This window comes from Ochotona princeps, chromosome 3 (assembly GCF_030435755.1).
Source record: "Ochotona princeps isolate mOchPri1 chromosome 3, mOchPri1.hap1, whole genome shotgun sequence".
In the NCBI taxonomy this organism is placed as follows: domain Eukaryota; kingdom Metazoa; phylum Chordata; class Mammalia; order Lagomorpha; family Ochotonidae; genus Ochotona; species Ochotona princeps.
In genome coordinates this window covers 101,286,482-101,305,417 of record NC_080834.1, presented here as the reverse complement: position 1 = coordinate 101,305,417, position 18,936 = coordinate 101,286,482, and positions in this window count along the sequence as shown.

Below are 18,936 nucleotides of genomic sequence, written 5' to 3'. Positions count from 1 at the left end.
CACCAGCAACTGTTTGGGGAAGTGAAAGAGGAAATTGAGATCTCAAATAAGGGGTGACTGACTCACTGTGTAGAGTGACTTCGTGCAAGAAAACGCTCTGAGCCTGCTGCTGGCCGCGGCTGGCCACCGCCTCCGGCCACACCTTGCCTCACAGGAATGCAGACACCAGGAGGGAGCACCACGCGTGAAACACTTTGAGACTTCAGGAAGCAGGGTAGGCTCAGTCTGACTTCTTTACTCCCTCACTGTCAGGCCTGGAGCAAATCACTCACACCTGGCTGGGCCTCAGCTTTTTCATCCATATAATGGTCATCACAGCCATCCCCATCCATTTGTGGGACTTTTATGAGATTAAATTGCCTAATAAACTTGAAAAGGATTGCCGCTTGGTGGAAACAGGTGCTACAGAAATGCAAGGTGTAATTGTTGAGGTTGTTATGTCAGTGCGTACAGCAATCGCCAACACCTGCTACAGTGTCTCTTGTCTGAAGAATTCAAGTGCTGCCCATGGGCGCTATTTTCCATGAATAACTCTCAAACACCTCTCCTTGTTTAGGGGTGAGCTATACCCCAGAAAGCTGCCCAGGTCAACTGCTACCTGACATGGACCTTGAGTCAGATTCTACAGAAATTGGAAAAGAGGGTTTGGTTGAGAGTCCCTGGGGAAGGCAGCACGAGGGAAATGATTCAACATAGCTCACCCAGGAAGGTACTGGAGGAGTCTCGGGTAAGGAAAGGCAGGTGAGCCAAGGTGGGACTTCCTGGACACAGAGGAACTGAGATTGCTCATCCCTCTAATTCTTCCAAACCCTTGGCTGTGCCAGCCCAGGTCCTGTCTCCTGCTCTCCTCAGCTCTCTATCTTCTAGTCCCACTGACTGGAAATCCAACAGTACAGCCAGCAGGACTCACCAACCTGCCACTGCGTATGTCAGCAGACTTCCTGCTTGGTCTTCCTCTGTGCAATGGGTTTCATCATCTCTGACTTACCTGCTTATGGTGCCGTGATGAGGGGGAGGATCCTGCAGGCTGAGATGTGAGACTGCTTGATGACTACATGGTGTTGTACCAAGGTAGAGGGCTGTGGGAGGGGGTGTTTGGGGATGAGTTTCTGCCTGGGTGTGCTGCTGTTGCTGGTGTTAGCAGGTAGGAGTGGATGTAAGGAGGATCCCATGTTGTCAGACCCAAAGTTCCAAAGCTGAGTAGACAGTGTCCTGAGGTCTCCCTTCTCCCCTCTCCATAACAACAACAATAGACCGGGAAACTATGTCAGAGTTCCCGTGTCCAACCTGTGGCTGGAGCACTCTCCGTGCATGTCTCTGGGCTTCCTGGACAGCGGCATGAGGCTGGCTCTGGGACAGCCTCACCCACCCACCGAGTTGACCAGACGGTGTGGTATGGCTGGGAGAGGCAACGTCCCTTTAATTAGGTAGTCATCGGAGCTTACTACCAAGAGGCTGCAAGGTCCCTTCTCAGGGGAACCTGCCCTGAGCACAGAAAGAAAGGAAGCCACGGGCTCGGCAGTGTGGCCTAGTGGCTAAGGTCCTCGCCTTGATCCCATATGGCCGCTGGTTCTAATGCCGGCGGCTCCACTTCCTCTCTGTCTCTCTCCTCTCAGTATATCTGACTTTGTAATAAAAATAAAATAAATCTTTAAAAAAAAAAAGAAAAGAAAAGAAAGGAAGCCACAGGCAGGGGGACCACCCAGGTGGGGGCAAGTGCCCAGTCCCGCAGGGCAGCAGGCATCCAAGCAGGACCATGTGAAGGCCAGAGGTAAGATATTGCCTGCTGTCTTGCGCTTGGATCCCTAAATCACAGCCAGGGTAAGGAGGTAGACAGACCAAGGCACCTGGAACCATTCTCTGCCTCGCTCCAAGGACCACAGACGCCTGGCAGACAGACCGCTGAGCAGCAAAGCCTGGAAGTGAATTTGAGACCTCCACACGCCCAGAGTTTAGGTCATCAGACACCGCTCATTCTATCCATATCTCCCCAATTTTTCGCATCATTCCCAGCTTCCAATGATCTCTTAGTTCATCAGCCTAGAGTTTAAGCCCTCTCTATTCCCCTTCTGGGGCTAGTAGCCACAGCAAACACTCTAGAATGACATCACACAGCTTCAATGCTAGGTTTACCACTAACCATGTACCACTGGTTGGGATATTTTGCTTGCTGGGCCTCTATTTCCCACCTCTATTTGTGGATAATAGTAGGACCTATCTCATGGCCTTCTTTTAAGAATTGAATGTAGGGATCGGGCCAGGCACAGTAGCCTAGTGGCTAACATCCTTGCCTTACATGAACTGGGATTCCATATGGGTGCCAGTTTGTATCCCAGCAGCCTCATTTCCCATCCAGCCCCTTGCCTGTGGCCTGGTGGAGGATGACCCAAAGCCTTGGGACTCCACACCCTTTGCAAGAGACCCAGAAGAGACTCATGGCTTTGGATTAGTTCAGTTCCAGCCATTGTGGCCACTTGGGAAGTGAATCATCAGACAGAAGATCTTTCTCTTTGTATATCTGACTTTCCAACAAAAATAAATAAATCTTTTTAAAAAAATGTAGGAACCATCATTTTGGCACGGTGGGTTAGCTACCTGTGGAACCAGCATCCCATATAGGTTCTGGTTTAAGTCCCAGCTGCTCTACTTCCAATCCAGCTGTTGAAAAAGCAGCAGTGATGGCCGACACGTTTGGACCCCTACATCCGTGTGGGAAATCTGGATAGAGTTCTAGGTTCCTGGCTTCAGCCTGGCCCAACCTCCACCACTGCAGCCATTTGAAGAGTGAACCAGAGGATGGAAGATCTTCTTTCTCTCTGGGTAACTCTTTCAAATTAAAAAAAAAAAAAAAAATCAGACCTGGTGCAGTAGCCTAGCAGCTAAAGTCCTCGCCTTGCATGTGCTGGGATCCCAGAGGGGCACCGATTTGTATCCCAGCGGCTCTGCTTCCCGTCCAGCTCTCTGCTTGTGGTTTGGGAAAGCAGTCGAGGACAGCCCAAAGCCTTGGGACCCTGCACCCGTGTGGGAGACCCCAAAGAAGCAGGAGCTTCGGATTGGCTCAGCACCGGCCATTGCTGCCACTTTGGGAGTCAATCAGCGCACAGATCTTCCTCTCTGTCTCTCCTCCTCTGTATATCTGACTTTCCAATAAAAAGTAAATAAATATTTTTAAAAAATCTTTAAGACAAGCAAACAAAAATAATTAAATGTATTGGGGCAGGTTCTTGTGGAGTAGTTAAAGTAACACTAGGGATGCTTGCATTCCGTATTAGAGAGTCTGGTTTTGCTTCTTGATTCTACTTCCATTTTCAGCTTCCTGTGCACTATGATATGCGATGTGGCATCCCAAGTGTTGCTTTAACCACTGCACAACCACTGACAGTAGTTAGGTCCTGTCTCCACATGGAATACCCAGACTGAGTTCCAGGCTTCAGGCTGCTGGCTGTTGTGGACATTTGGGGAGTCAATTTAGCAGAGGGAATAACAGTCTTTATTTTTACCTTACAAATAAATAATTTAAAAAAAAGAATTATATGTGCTAATAAAGTGCTTAGCATAGTCCCTGCCATTCAATAAGCACCATATCTGTGTTAGGCCCTTTCGAAAGTTTCCCCTATTACAATGAGCTGAAAATTAATGTTTTTTAAAAAAATATTTTTTTTGTTTGGAAGGCAGTTACACAGAGAATTTTCATAAGTTGAGTCACTCCCCAAAGGTCCACAAGGGCCAGGGCTGGGCAAGGCCAAAATCAGGAGTCAGGAGTCTCATCTGGGTCTCCCACATGGATGCAGGGGTTAACACACCTGGGATAGCTGCTGCTGCTTTTCGCAGGTACATTAACAGGGAGATGGTTTGGAAGTAGAACAGCCAGGACATGAACCAACACCTATAAGATGCCGGTGTTGTGGATGGCAGTTCTCCCCACTATGCGGCAGGCTGGACTCTGAAGGTCTGTTTTTGAGAGGCCTCCTTCGTGTGCTCTCTGCTCTACCCTGAGGTGGAGAGTCTTCTCTGCAAAGCCACATGCCACTCATCTTTCAAAACTGCTCGGGGAACGTGGTGCAAGGGGGCAGTCCTGAGCTTGGGCTGCAAACCCAGCTTCACATATAGCAGCTGGTCAACCTTGCACCAGTTACTTGACCTCTCTCAGCCTTCACATCCTTACTTGTCAAATGAAGCAAGCACCCTTTCATCATGGGATTGACAAAGTGCAATCAAGAGTTGCTGATGCCTACCTGGACCATGCTGGGTGTGGTGCTGGCACATCATGGCTGCCTACTGACATCCCTCTTCCTCTTCCCTTCCGGGCTCTGACGGCACAGTCTTGGCTGTGTCCTCTAGTCTCTAACAGTCTTCTTATAGCCACAACTAGCTGCTTCTGGGATTCTGATCATGCACTGGCTCTTCCATCTCTTATCTTGTGCATTCCCTATGTGTCTGAGGTCAAACAAGGCCCCAGGATGGCTAAGACTGAATCCATGCTCTGAGAAACCCACAGGGCTTCTCAGAGTCTCAGAGACTGATGGCAGATATCCTGGGTACGGGGTGGGGGTCGTGCAGGCAAGGCTCTCCTGAATACAGCCTAAGGAGTGGCTAAAGCTGCCTTCAGTTCATCTCACAGTGTCGAGTGGGCCCACAGTGTGGGCCAAGCCCTGCGCTGGACACTGGGCCTCACGAGGGAGATGGCAGTGCCTCCTTTCTCATGGAGTGCAGCGTTTGGTGGAGAAGATCAACGGGAGGTATGGCTTACAGTAGCACACATCCCACTGAACAAGGGAGGGGCAGCTAAGTGTAAGGGGTATGGAAGGCTTCCTGGAGGAGGTAACACCTAAGACTTGATGGGCAAGTAGAATCGCTAATCAGAGCAGGACTAGATGGCCTCTTTAGTGAGGGGAACTGCTTGTGCAAGCTCAGGAAGGAATGGGGACCAATGTGGGGTTCACATAGAGCGCCGCTGTATTGTGGAGTGCAGTCACAGGGAGCCCAGCATCTCCAGCAAGCCTCTATCTCCCCTTCCTCCCCCAACACCCTTCCCCCATCAGCTCCAGAAAGCCTCCTTTCTCCTGCATGCTTCAGCTTCTCCAGCTCCCCAAGCCCAGCTCTCCTGGAGGACAGAAAGAAAGGAGAGTGTGTATGGACACCACAGAGCAAGGACGAGCAAGATCCTACCATGCCCTGGGTGAGGCAAGGATATTCAAGGACCCTGAACAAGGTGCAGACTCAGTCTTCAGATGCCTGGGCCCAGCTTCTGGCTTCCAGGAAGGAGCCTGCCTCCCCAGCCCAACTCCTACACTCACCTGCACCCTCCCAGGTCCTGCTCCCTTGCCTTCTTTCAGCCAGCGGGCTGCCAGGCTGCTGCAGGTACACATGCATGTGCCATCACTGCTTTCGTGTATACACACGCAATGCTCATGCCTCACACAGAGACACTGCACTCATACAGCAGAAGGCCTAGCTTGCATCTGCTCCCTCTGCCCCTGATGGAGGCTGGGGAAGGGCAGTGGAAGCAGCCCTTTAGAAGGTTTTGGATCCTCAGCTCAGGATCATCAGCCCCAGTGTCTCTCACTGAGAGAGTACCAAAGGGTTAAGAGAATATTTCTAGGGAGTTTGCCTCTTAATCAACGCAGTTAATTCTTTTCCTTTTACAAACAGAAATTCTTGGCAGTCAATAACCAAGAAAGAAACGGGTAAAAAAAAAAAAAAAACTTAACCCAACATTAGTCAAATCTTTGCCTCTTCCTATTTTTTTTTCAAGTTAAGACCCAGGGGAATTCAAAGCAATGAGAGAAATCCCAGCCCAGATGGAATGTTTTTGCTAATATACGTCTGCAAGTTATTTAAATGTATGTTTAAGTGTGTGTGAGAGAGAGGGGGGAGAGAGAATGTGAGAGCAAGCAGGCCAACTCAGTGGGGTGTGTGCACATGTGTGTATGCACGTGTGTGTGTGTGTGTGTGTGTGTGTGTGAGAGAGAGAGAGAGAGAGAGAGAGAGAGAGTTTGCATGGGTGTGTGACCAGAGCACACAGCAGGGCAGAGGAACCACCAGAAATCCTGCCTGGTCTCCAGCTGTCCTCCAGCCCCCACTCTCCTATTTAGATGGAAAGCAGAACAAGGCCATTCCTGGGGACTGTCCTTGTCCTTCAGTCCAGCGCCCCTGGGACAGCAGCTCTGCAGAGCCCCAGGATGGCCTCCATCCACAACACATTCTGCTGATGACTCCCCGCTTACCATCCATAGCTCTGAGCTCCGTCCTGCTTAGCCTGAAGGTGTAGGGCTAGGGGAGAGGGACAGAGACCACAGAGCCCTACCTCACACCACACACCCACCCTCCACAGCCTCATTCTGAAATCAGGCTCAGCCTTTATTGCTGCCCTCTGGCTATCTGTGGTGGGTTTCCCCGCCTTTACCCCCTGCACCCCTAGAATCTCCCCTAGGGGACAGGTTCACTCTTCACCCATAGACTCCATTCAGCAAAACCCTGCAGGCCCTCCCCTTGGGAAGCACTGACCAAGGAAGGTGGGTTGGGAGAGGGGGAGGGCAGCTGCCTTGCCCAAGATGCACCCCTCAGCTCCCCACCTGCCAGGAGCTCCCTCTTGTCTGGCCCCTCGTGACTTTGATTCTTTTCATCTTTCCTCTGAAATTGTTCCTCCTGCTCTGTAATCAGCCCTGTGGGTTCTAACTTCCTCATTTTGAGGCAGAGATGAAGCAGCGTTCCCTGTCCAAGGCACTCTGGAGGCCTGGGCCACCCTTTGAGCTGGCTAGACCCCTCTCACGCTGGTGGGCTCCACCATGCCTTCCACAGGGACCTTCCCAGGCTCTACTGAGCCCTGGCTGCCCATCTGTCAGCGAGATACCAGCCCTCCCCTCTGCACCACCTCACACGGAGGCCTCTCTGGCCTTCAGGCAGTGCCAGAGGTGGGGGGAGGGAGGAGGTGGCTCCAGACTTCATTCATCCCCAGCTCTTGGTGGGGGAGGGAGAGATGGAGCGGTAGTGAGGCAGACAGTGCATGGGGTGGGGTCCCACGGAGTGCTCAGCCTGCCGACTCCATCCTGGCCCTTCTTCTCGCTTCTCCATCGGCCTCTCGATTCTTTCCACCCATTCTAGCACTCAGAGACCCTTTTCTGGGAACACCCTCAAGGTTTCTTTGCTGGACAGTTCAGTGCTCCGCTCCCCTGCATGGGCTACTTGATGCCCTGGTACTCAGGGGCTGGAAATGACACAAAACAGGGTCCCGCTTGGGCACTGAGTAGGAAGCCACTACCTGGGGGGAGGTAACAAGAGAGGAGCACCCATGGGGCAGAGAGAGATGAGCCCTCGGTGCCGGCTGACTGAGCATTCCTTGCTGAGGACCTAGAGGATGCTGGGAACTCCGATCAGACACTGTCGGCCCCCCTCCCCCACCCTGCCACCCCCACCTCTAAGATTCAGCTGCTTGCAGAGTCTCTGAGACAGGAAAAGGAGCTGGGGACATTCTGGGGGATGGCCTGCATGCTGAGGCCCTTGCACCCATGTGTGAAACCCAGATTAAGCTTAAGGCTTCTGGCTTCTGCCTGGCCCAGCCCCAGCCATTGTGACCATCTTGGGGGATGAACCAGCAGATGTCAGATTTCTCTTTCTGTCTCTCCTTCTTTCTTCAATTTGCTTTTAAATAAATATTTAAAAGAGATAAGAGGTTACCATGAAGATGATCCTTGAGGGAAGGTAAGGGCAGAACTAGAGTGGAGCCAGACAAACTGGCTGAGACAAGTGGACAGGTTAGGCTCTGACCCAAATGGCTCCCCCTCACTTCTGAAAGTGCATGTATGATGTGGGGCATTCCAGCCTTGACTGGGATCCCATGAGATCACTTCTCAAGGTGTCTCTGCCATGATGCGCCCTCACTGGGCCTAGGCAGCTGGCTGGCTCTCTGCTGGACCTCAGCAAGGCTGGTTAGGGAGATACCAAAGGCGAAGCAGGTAGAGTCCACGTCTCCTGTGGTGGGATACCAAACACATCTGTCTCAGCATGCAAAAAAATAGCACCTGCCTTGGAGCCACCATGTGTGCCCAGCACTGGTATGGATGCTAGAGGATAGAGTTGGCAGGGGGGCAAGTGTGGGGTGGAATCCCAGGGCCAGAGAGATAGGGTTTGGGGGTTTGGGAGATATCAGGAGGGGCCGGTGGGTGCGTTTCTGTGGGCCCCCTCTGGCACTGCCACCTTAGATCTTAAGAAACATCCTCCTCTGGCCTCTCTCTACAGCTCCAGAGGTGGAAATAGAGATTACCCAGCAGCCGCAAGGGGATTTCCCAGCCTTGGCCCCTGTACTCCACGACCACCCACCCTGTCCTACACTGCCTTCCTCCCAGAAAGGCAATTTCCCAGACAGGCTGTGGGGCGGTTTTCCCCTTCTTCCCCTCCACTCCCATCCCCCAGTGTGGCTTGCTTCCAGGATGCCATTCAGAGCAGCAGAGAGTGGAAAGCTTGGCTCATTCAGGGTGACAGGAGTACCCCAACACAGAGGATCCCAGTGAGATTATAGCGAGGTGCCCTCTCCTGGGGGTCCTTCAGGCAGAACCCAGTCTTCTGCCATGTTCTGGGTCAGACCCCCCTGCCATCCTTGCGTGTTCTCTTCTGCCCAACATGTGCCTGTGTGGTCTCCACACATGTGTGTGTGTGAAGAGAGATGGGTGTATAAATAGAGAGGACCCATATAAAGGGGAGGCAGGGAGGTGACAAGGCAGCTCTCGGGTGGGTCCCCCTGCAGTCTTACCTGTCACTTCCGCTGGTGATTCTTCTTCTGCTTCCCAGCTAAGCCCACCCCTCCAGCACCAAGCCGTCAGCATCACTGTCACTCTCCACAGCCAGGCTGGTGCTGGGTCCCCAAGGCTTCCTCTGTGCCTTTCTCGGACTCTGCCCCCTCCTCATTGTGTGCGTTCTCGCTCTCACACTCAGGGCTCTGGCCATGGCGCCAGCCCCTCCTGTCTGTGCTGGTTCTCAGCCCCCGTGAGTCCCCCACGCTCCTCTTGCTCTCCCTGTCTTTGTACTCGTCTCTCTGCATCTGTCTCTGCCCCCACAGGTAACCCAGCCTGGATTCTCCCTAGGGAAATGTTGCTGCTGACTTCCCTGTTAGCTGTGCTTCTCACCTGGCCTGGGCTTTGAGCAGACCTTGGCAGGAGGGAGCCCAGCCCCGTGGCTCCACCTCCACCCGACCGAGGTGGAGAGAGCCTTGGGACCCCGGCAGACAGCTGTGCAGAGGGTACCAGGGATGCCTCTTCTGGAAACAAGTGTCAGGCCTGAGCTCATTTGCATGTGGGGTCTCTTTTACATAAATCTGCATGTCAAGCTGGAGGCCCTAGAGCCAGGTAAAGCCAAATGATGCAAAATAAATTAATCAGCAGGCCCTGCTGCAGGTGTCTGATCTTCCAACTGAGGAGCAAACCCAGATGAGCTCCCGTCCTTCTAGGGAGGGGGAGGGGAGTGAAGCAGTGTGTGTGCTGTGGTGCATGGAACAGAGTGAGGCACCAGGCTCTGGCTTGGAGCCGGCAGGCAGCTGTTCTGCTCCAGGCTGTGGGTGGCCCAAGGGGCATGCTTGCTACAGAGAAAGGATAACTTCCTGCCCCTCTATCCCCACAAGGCCTAGGGGCTACATAGAGCAATGAAGGCTGCCAGCCGGAAAAAGGAGCCTCAAGTGGGGAAACTGAGGTGCATTGGGAAGACAGTAGAGCCGATCTGAAGCTGGCCCACTGGCTATCAGTGCAGGTGCCTCCTGCTCCTTAATGATGGTTCATAGGGCGTGAATTTCACAGCTCCCTCCCAGGGTCTGTAGCGATTGTACGGGCTTCAAGTATCAGCATCCACCCTTCTGTGGCCCTGTTCTCACCACCATGGCTCTCAGCCCTTCTGACTCAGACAGTGGGCCCTGCTGGCCATCCAGGAAAGGGCTGGTCGAGAAGGAGACTGGGGGCTTTTTCTGGCTTCTGGGAAGTGTAAGCACTTGGCTCTCCCCACCCCCACATGGATTGGGAAATGGTTCCAGAAGCCTCAAGACTTTCACAGGAGAGGAGGATGGGAGCCAGCTGCTAGTGTGAGAGCCACAGCCCCAGACCTGACTCCTCAGGCCTTGCACCCTCCCCAGATACAGCTTGGAGTGGAGGGCCCACCAGGCACCCTGGCACACTGGACATGTGCTCTGACTGCTCGCTTTCACCTCTGCTGTGGGCTGCCCTGGCCACTGGAGGCCTCATGGACTGCATGTAGCATCCGTGGGCTGGGGACACAGGGCAGCTGTGGTAACCTGTGGGAGTTGCAAACAGAGCCAGGCCTCTCTGCTGGCTGTGCAGCTCCAAGTGAGACACATGATCTCTCTGGGCCTGGTTTTTTCATATGCAGATGAGAGGGCTTGAGTGGGAATATAGCATGTGTTGTCTCCTGCCCTGTGCCAGCACAAAGAAAGCCTCCATAGATGGCAGCAGTCGCTCTTGCAAAAAGAGGTGCCCCAGCAAGGCCAGCCTGGGCCAGAAGAAGGGAGTGGGAGGCTGTGTAAGTCTGTCTCTGGCCACCTTCTTTCCAGGACCCTACAATTTAACCAGAAGCAATGTTCTAGAACATGCATCACGCATACAAAGGTGCTTTAGAAAGTTCTTAGAAAAGTGGAACATTGCTAACGTGTAACGTCTACAAGCTTTCCTTGGGCCACCTGTTGTGCTCTGGATAAGACCAGGCAGCCCCTGGATGTGACTTCCACAAGGTTATGAGGGCCTGACCCTGCTCCTTTGTTGAGGAGTTTCATCTCTGTCCTCCTAGGTCTGGGGGCACAGCCCACCATTCTGCAGCTGGGCAGGCTGGCACGGGCCTCCAGGTTCCTGCCCAGCTGCCCCCTGGCTGGCCCTATCTCCCCACACCTCTCCTCTTGGCACAGAGGAGAGCCATCTGCTCTCTCTTGGTGAAGGATGTGCAGGGTTCTGAGTCCAGAAGATTCTGCCTTAGAGGCCATGGCAGGAGGGAAGCTATAAGACTGGGCTTGTCCAATTCCTCATTTAGCAAAAGACAAAATCCGAGACTCTGGCAGAGGGGTTTGCCTCCCCAGCCCAGTTCATTCCAGCTCTGCACGTAAGCCCAGGGGAACCACTGGGCAGTGTCTCTTCCTTGCAATGATTCTCTCTCAGGAAAGCAGACATGCAGTAAAGATGCAGGAGTGCACAGGGAGCCCCTGAAACAGCCTCCTGGGTATAAGCAACTGTAGACCCCCTCCTTTTCCCCCTAGGGGTCACTGTCTTTTTATCTCTTCCTAAGACACTGGCTGCCTCAAAGCCCAACAGAGAAGGATCTGAGGGCAAAGACCTGGGCAGGGGCTGAGGCTGGGGAGCTGCCCATGGACAGGCCAGCCCTGTGAATAGCCCATCGGGGTCACCACTTTCCCGTAGAAAGTACACAGGTGCAGAAGCAGAAGGTTTGAGTTGAAGTCTCACTTCTGACAAGACCACAACAGTGAAAGTGCCTCTCCCAAGCAGACACACTCAAACACTGGTTGCCTGTCCTTTCTTTCATGAGGGTGGACAAGCCCAGGGAGTTCATGATCCAGAACCAGGCTCTGGGGCCCAAAGTCAGTGGCTAAGGCACCCATCTGTCCTTGCTCACACCCTTGCCTAATCTGCTGCGGACTGAAGGGTGTTGGGCTTATAAATATTTGCTCCTGATGGCCAGACTTGCATGTGTTTTATCAGGCTGCCCAATGATAAGATAATCCCATCCTGTTGGGTGAGGGCTGGCACCTGGTGTTCTGCAGACTCAAGACCTCTCAGACCTAGCTTCGGGGGACCTAGCAGCTCTTGGTTTACAGGTCTCACGGGGAGGGGAGGCCTAGAAGAAGGGGAAGAAAGCGGTGGTCCCTCATAAATTCCCTTTGTCTCTGGATCCGATGTCTAGGGCTGGCTGGAGCCTCCCAGTAAAACCTTTTTGGGCCAGATGGAGGACCAAGCTCAGAACCCAAAGGGTTTTGACAAAACCTCAAAAGTGAGCATCCCTTCTCTTCTAATGAAGCGCAAAATTTCCAGATCTATTTCATCCCTCTGAAAAGTGAAACCCAGAGAGGCAGCTTCCCTAGGCAGACAGGGGAGGTATGCAGAATTCATATTCTGTCTCGATTTTACCTGTGTAATTTAATAAGCTGACTAAGCTTATGGGAGTGTGGGAAGCTGGACTGCTTTTAGTGACGATGCTGCCTCCCTCTTCCATGTGACAAGGATCACATTAGGAGTGGTTGACCTGGCAAGCAGGCCACAAGGCAACAGTGAGTTGAGTGGGGTAGGGTGGGGGTGAGAGCGGTGGTGGAGAGCTGGGTCCGGCTCACCCTGCACAGGTATGTGTAATTTCCTGTCCCATCCTTTTACAGTCCTGGTTTCTATCTGCCCTCCTGGGCACCAAATCTGGGGCTCCACGTCGGTCCCATTGCCTGCAGCTTTCTCTGGAACTGTTCTGAGATGGCCCCAACCCTAAGCATCCAAGACAGAAGGCAACCCCACCCTGGGACTAGTTGAGTCTTGACCCCTACAATCTCACCCCCACCTCTGTCCCTTCTGGCCAGAGCCCAATCTCCAGGGTTGCTTCTCTCCACTGCCATAGGGCTGTCACCAAAACAGTTCTATAGAACATGTGAGAGTCTCTTCAAGGGAATCCTTGGAATCCAGTGTGGGCTACACCACCTTGCAGTATTTTCTGCTGAAACATCTACTGAGTTTCTGATTCTCTATGGAAAGAGCCCTTGGTGGGGAATGGAGAAAACACTAACATAGGACACCTGCTCATAATTGTAGACTTCCAGATTTATAAGAGATTTTAGAGATCAGCCAGCCCTCCCCTCTTAGAGATGAGTGGACTGAGGTTCAAGGACAAACAATGACCTGTGCAATGGGTTCCAACAACGAAGACAGGGTCAGTGGAACACTGGAGGAAAGAAAGGAAGGAATTGAAAAGCAGAACTCCTGCTATTGGGCAAATTGGCCCACAAGTTTGCTCCCTGGGACAAGCCCATGCCCTACAGGTCCCTCTGTGATCTTGTGAGGGGTCCTTGTGACACCCAAACCAATTCCTTATGTGTGCTTCTGTGTGCTGGCTGGCATGTTGTGCAGATCAAACACAGGGATTCTGGCCTGAGTTTACATCTAGTCTCCACCCTGTAGTATCCGTGAGACTCAGCCAATCTCTTCAACCTTCTTGGGACCCAGTTCCATCCTTTGTAGAAGGGGGGTGATGACAATAACTGACTCATTGGGTTGATAATTGACGTAGTGCCGTGTATAATGTGCTGGACACATCTACAACAGAACTTTGTCTCCCGGCTGGCAAGGACTCCGTTATGTGTCCTGCTGCATGTGAGGCTAGAACACGCTGGGGCAGAGCAGCAGCCAGAAATTACACAGAGAATGAGTGAGTTCACTCTTTTTCCTTTCTTGGTCGTTAGCATCGTTTGTTCTGCCTGGAATATTTCCTTGTTCTCCTTTGCTTTTCTTACCTGGGACTCCTTTCTGTTATGTTCTAGTTTGCTCCCATATATACTCCTTGCACAAATGTGTGTCTGTGCAAACCCTGTCCCCTCCCAACATGTGTAATCATGCCTGGATATCCTCAGGCAACCTGTTCTGGGTCTCTACTCCTTTGGCACTCAAGTAGCTGCTCCCCTTTCTCTATTTAAAATCCCAGCCACCCTCCCCTAATGCACTTTGTGCTTGCCTGATAAGCCAGGGGTGGGAAGAACAAAACAAATCCTATCCCAATGGTTTTTTTCCAAGGAAGGTTGTCTCCTTATTTTTGTTTTGTCTCATGCAAAGCTGAGTGATGCAATTCCCTTCTGCTCTGACAAATGGGGACCCTCAGCGAAGGAGGAAGCCGAGCCAAAGCGAGGAGGGAAGGATGGGGTCAGAGGCGTTTTGCAGATTTATGAAGTGCCTTTCCGCGCCTGGGCAGCTGGACGATTCTTGTCTACGTCCAGGCCTTTGAGACATACAACCACTCTGCACTGTCTACCCTCGTCAGCCACCGGGCATGGCTTCACTTTTTTTTCTTTTCTTTTCTTTTCTTTTCTTTTCTTTTCTTTTCTTTTCTTTTCTTTTCTTTTCTTTTCTTTTCTTTTTTTTTTCTTTCTTTCTTTCTTTCTTTCTTTCTTTCTTTCTTTCTTTCTTTCTTTCTTTCTTTCTTTCTTTCTTTCTTTCTTTCTTCCTCTCTTCCTCTCTCTCTCTTTCTCTCTCTCTTTCTTTCTTTCTCTTTTTTAAGGATTTCTTTATTTTTATTTGAAAGGCAAAGTTACAGACAGAGGAGGGGAGAGATTTATTGGTTCACCCCCCAAATGGCTGTAATGGCGGGAGTTGAAGCCTTTCTGAAGCCAGGAGCTTCTTCTGGGTCTCCCACACGGGATGCAGGAGCCCAAGGGCTTGAGTTATCCTCTGTTGCTTTCCCAGGCCATTAGCAGGGAGCTGGACTGGAAGTGGAGTAGCCTGGGCTTGAAGCAGCGCCCATATGAGATGCCAGTGCTGCAGGCAAAGGCTTAACCTACTATGTGGCACCAGTCCTAGAGCTGCTGTTTCTTCACTGTGCCCTGAAACACAAGTGCTGAGAGCTGGGTTACCGCCTTGTGACTTCAAGAATGCTGGGGCAAAATACAAAAAGATTGGCCTATTTTGTCTGCTACCTCTGGATTGGGGGCTTTAATTTCGTTGGAATTTGTGATCATCTATGGTGGTAGTGGGGGAATGCACAGAAAGCTAATAGACTGGATTGCTGGATTGTAATACAACGTCATTAACTCAATCCTGCCAGTTAACAGACTCATAAGCCTAGACCTGAAAAGAATTTGACCAAGGCAAATAAGTGTGCTTACTAATATAATAATGATGATGAGTGAAAAAAAAAAAAAATGAGTGCCTTTGGCACTCACCTTTGAGCTGCCAGAAACCAGATTGAAAGAGGCATTGTGAAAAGCAATAGCCAGCAAGGTGAACTTGAGGAGTCTGTCTGTGTGCTCCTGATTTTCTTCTTCTTTGCCATGGCTTTACAGAACAAAGGCTCAGCTTTGCAAGCTCATGGCAACGCTGGCTTCATGCACTTCAGTGGTTCTTGTCCTCCAAGGGTTGGCCCCCTTCTGTGTGTCTGCCCACAGGTCCGACTTGACCCAGTGTCTGAGGCTGGGTGTGGGGCCAAGGCCCCCGCAAAGCAAGGAGGCCTGCTGAGGTGATGGCCCTAGCAGGGCCGCATGGTTAAGGCAAGCTGTTGGGGCACAGCTCTTACCACCATCGCAGGACTTGTGAATAGAAGGGAGATACCTGTAGACTGACATATTGGGTTGTGATACATTATTGGAGTAGAGAGTCCACAGTGGTACCGAGGCTAGAATGCAGAGCTGGGGATGCTCTCCACCGGCCTGGCCCTTGTGCTCCAAGTATGCCTCTGTCATAGGAATCATAGGAGTCACAGGAGAACCACTGCCTACTCTGAAGTTCATGTCTGCTGCTCAGTGACCTGGTCTGTTCGGTCCCAGTCACTGGCTCCCACTCGATCCCAAGCCCCCTTCTGTTCATCCTTCCAGACTTGTCCTCCTGGATGTGGCAGTTGTGATTGATTTCTGCTTCATGATTGTTTTGGGATAATCTTGTCAAAGTTTCAGTTGTCAAAATCGACTTCAATCCCTGAAGCTGCATCCATAGTAATTGCCCACGATTCCCACGGCATCTAAGCATCCTGGCTTTGGAAAGAATGAGAGGGGTCAGGGCTGGTGTGATGGTGCAGCAGGTTAAACCAGCTTCAGTGACGGCGTCCAATATGAGTTTTAGTTCAAGTCCCTGGTGCTGCACTTCCAATCCATTTGCCTGCCAATGTACCTTGGAAAGCATTTGAAGATGGCTCAAGTACCTGGGCATCTTCCATTCACATAGGAGACCAAGGCTGAGTTCCAGGCTCCTGACCTTGGCCTGACCTGAGCCCTGGCTATTGTGGCCATTTAGGTAGAGAGGTGAACCAACAGATGAAACAACCTCTCTCTCTTTCTCTTTGTCACTCTGCCTTTCAAATAAGTAAATCTATAACTAAAATAGAGAGAAGGAGAGTATCCAACAGTTAAGGAGAACACTTGATGTGAATATAAGAGAGGTGAACACATACTCCTTGTGCTGCCTGGGGTGAGAGAGCTGGGCTTTTTACAGGACCCAGAGTACCAAGCTTGGGATCTCAAGTCCTAAGCTGTCCTGTTGTGAGCTCCAGTGGCTAGTCTTCTGTCTGATTGTCCTGGCTTTCAGGTGACCCCTGAGGAGGGACAGGAAGGCATAGTGGTTCAGGCTGAGAAAGCTGTGTGCACCTCCCAGTGGCTGCAGTGCTGCCACTCTCCCTTGGCTCGTTCTGTCGTTGCTCAAGCCAAGGCCTCCTTTTCTTCTTTGTCAGTCTTGATGCAGATACAGAGCATCTGGCTGCTTCTTCCAGCGGGGGAGTCCTGTCTGCCTCCCCAGGGTTGGATTCTGCCTTGAATTTAGAGCACCTTGCATTTCAGACCTGCGGGACTTGTCCACAGAGAGTGCAAAGGAAATAATCCGAGCCTGGAACTGAGCGTTATCAGTGTTTACCTTCCTGCCTCGTCACAGGCACCAGCTGACACACACGTGATGCCAACTGAGCATTTCCCTGGTGATCTCCCCTATTTACGCTCCCCCCTCAAGGTGTGCGGTGCTTGTCATCACTATTGATCCCAACAGCAAACTTCCTGGTGGAGTTCCTCTCATGTGGCCTCCTCTCCCTCTACCAACCCAATCTTGGAACATCTCCCGTTCAACGTCAAAACCAATGAGTGATAGATAACCTGAACAGGTGCACAGGTGGCATAGCCGTCAGATTCTGAGACGATACCAACTCAGGTACAGGCTCACCAAGCAGGGTAAAAACAGTGAGGTGAAGTTTTCTGGCAGTAGGAGTGAAGTCTTGCCCTGGAATTCAATGACAACCAACCAAACAAAACGCAAGCAAAGGGACTGGTGCCACAGCATAGTAGGTTAAACCTTTGTCTGCAGCACTGGCATTCCATATGGGCAATGGTTCTAGTCCTGGCTGCTGCACTTCCAATTCAACTCCCTGCTTATGGACTGGGAAAGCAGTGGAGTATGGCCCAAGTACTTTGGCTCCAGCACCAATATGGGACATCTAGAAAAAGCTCCTGGCTCATGGCTTTGGACTGGTCCAACAACAGCCATTTGGGGAGTGAACCAGCAGATGGAAGATCTTTCTCTCTGTTTCTCCTTCTCTCTGTAACTCTGCCTTTCATATAAAACAAATAAATAAATCATTTTAAAAATCAATAAGCAAAGAAAGAAATACCACAGTAACCATTCCAGAGCTTGGAGGCTGTGACTGGGAGCCCAGGGTGAGCCCAGATGACCGAGGGTTTGCGCTGCTCCACTAGAAAGGGGGCGGGCTATGAGGCAGCAGAGTGTATGTTCCCCTCTCCTGCTGCTTATGCGGTTCCTGATAGCCACGGGGCTCATGGGAAGATGAGAATCTGGAAATGGAACGGATGAGGCCACAGAAGACTCGGATGCTGTTTGTGGGCACATGGAGGGTCATTCTCTACTAACAGGGGCGACTCTCCCATCCTCGACTCTGGAGGAACAGATGAGTCCCTGAGAGTAAGTGACAGGAGTCCAGCCTAAGAAGCAACAGAACTTTCTTCTCTGTCAGTGACAAGACAACTTGATCCAGGCTGGGGTGGCCTACTGGGTTAGGTAATGAGTTCCCTGTCCTTGGGGGTATTCAAGCAACATCACACAGCAGGGATGTTGCAGGTGAGTTCTTGTGTCTGTCAGAGACTTGGATCACATGATCTTCTAAGACTCTTCTGACTTCCATATGCTTTGTGCTTGAAGATTCTCTCTCCCTCTCTCTCTCTCTCTTGCTCTGCCTTTCAAAAAAATATTAGAAGACAAACAAAAACTCGGGAGCCACCTGCCTGGGTTCTGATCCTGGCTCTGTCACACATCAGCTGTGTGATTGTGAGCAAGCCGCTTGGCCTCTCTGGTCCTCACCTGCCTCTCCTCTGCAACAGGGAGCATCCCAAAGCCTGCCCCGTTAACAGTGGAAAAGCATGCAGAGCACTGCCAGCATATGGCTCGGTCAGACCCAGGTACTTGTTACCTATAACAAGTGTCAAAAAATGCCCCAGGACAAAGGATGGGAACCATCTTGGGCGGTTTAGCAAATGGCTTGAGGAGATCCTCTTCTTTTGCCAACTCATCACGGGCAGCTCCGGCTATAAAATAGCCACGACATGCAGCTGTCACACAGGCTCCGGCGCTCTCCAGAGGGGAGAGGCAGCTTCCTGCTGTTGGCGTCTGGTAACCTCGGAAAAGCCTGTGTGTTTAATGACACCAGATTATCCCTCCTTTCTGGTTTTGGAGTTGCTAGGAGGCCCCCGGGCTGGGCTGCATTGTAATGAAGCCGCATGGTGGAGGTGTGGGGGCGGAGGGGGGGGCGAGCTCGTTAGATATACAAGGCCTGTCCCAGGGAGCTTAATATCCTCTTACTGGAAAGCCATTGTCCCAGCTTCTTGACAAATACCAACCATCATTAATAAAAGTACTAATAAAAGCATTTATTGCGCTCAGGCAATGGGTTCACTTGTTCCAGCTCTGGGGCCTTGGCAGAGGTAGCTGCTGAGGATGCGGACTGGAAAAGTAGAACGCTTTACACTGCACATAGGAGCCCAAGCCTGGGCCCCCAGCCCCAGCCTGCCTCAATCAGTGAGGGCAGAGGTCAGTGAGATCATTTGTCCAAGAGCTGGGACAGCCCAAACCAGAAGATTACAGCGGGAAGACAGAAGCTTGATTAAACCTGTTCCTGAGGCATGGGGCATGGGTGGGCGAGGGGACTTCAAATAGCTTGGAGAAAGAATGGAATTAAAAGGTTTAGGCGCCATTGTGGTGGTGCAGC